The sequence below is a fragment of the Phalaenopsis equestris genome, unplaced genomic scaffold, assembly GCF_001263595.1.
Source record: "Phalaenopsis equestris unplaced genomic scaffold, ASM126359v1 Scaffold000339, whole genome shotgun sequence".
Taxonomy (NCBI): domain Eukaryota; kingdom Viridiplantae; phylum Streptophyta; class Magnoliopsida; order Asparagales; family Orchidaceae; genus Phalaenopsis; species Phalaenopsis equestris.
In genome coordinates, this window is record NW_018164781.1 from 359,421 (window position 1) to 360,461 (window position 1,041).

The 1,041-nt window shown below is 31.1% G+C and overlaps 1 protein-coding gene across 1 annotated transcript in view; it reads left to right on the forward strand.

Moving 5' to 3' along the window:
- The window catches only part of LOC110025858 (shaggy-related protein kinase epsilon-like), a gene marked incomplete at its 3' end in the record, with an annotated part of 29,658 nt that overhangs the window by 28,148 nt on the left and 469 nt on the right, over positions 1-1,041 (forward strand).

The following is a 1,041-nucleotide window of genomic DNA, read 5'->3' on the forward strand; positions in this document are numbered from 1 at the left end:
TAGACCCCGGGCAATTGAATCTCATCACTTATATTATAAGTTGATTATGAATAGCAAGCTGGAGCTGATTATTTTATTCTTCCTCTTCCATATTTTGGTCACAACATTTATTTAGTAGTTTTTTTATGAAGATTTACATGCATACCACTTAATTTTTACTAGCATCTAAACTTTGATTTTTAAAAGATTTGAGTGGTATAAATTTAAAAAATAAAGTTTAGTTATTAGATTTGTAAATTCGGAAGAATCGGGTGGTATTTATGTAAATGTCCCATTTTTATAGCAATAATAGCCATAACTTAATTTGAGGATGATTTGTTAGAACCTTGGGCCTTTTGGAAGTTGGAACAGAGCAGTGATCTGAGTTTCACTTTAAATAATGGTTCATATTTCCACGTAGATGACTCCTAAAATTTCCAGCGAACTGATAATCTTATTCCTATGCATGTTGCAATTGGTTGAGTTTGCTTATATAAAAATGCAGACTAAGCCTTTATTATTTCCTAGCTGCCATTGTTTGTTTAAGATCAAGAGCATATTTTGAAGGATATGTTGGTTGCTTATTTTACTTCTTACTGATAATCATGGAAAATTGAACATACTTAGCCAGACTCTAAAGCGACAAGTTTTCTCCTGCGCTCCGGTTCGGCATGACACTTGAATGCTGCTTAACGCACATGCAAAAATAATTGCAATTATTTTCAATGTTTAGGGTGTCATTGTTTTGTAAATTATAAGGCTTTTGCTGAAGGAGATTTTTCTTTGGTGATTTGAATATAAAATCATCTAATAATATAAAATCTATTGTAAGTTGAAAAACAAGCTCAAAGTCATGGGATTCCAAAAATCAGGAAAAACATATCAGTTGGATTGCAATATACATGTGCAAGTTTCAGCAGCAATATAGCTTCTGTATTTCTTTTAATTCTAAAGTATTTGTTCATGGTTATATTGTTAATTCAATCGTGTTAGTTTAGTTCCATTAGGAATTTTACTAGAGCAGTTGCACTGATAATTTGGCTGATTCTGTTAATTTGTTTT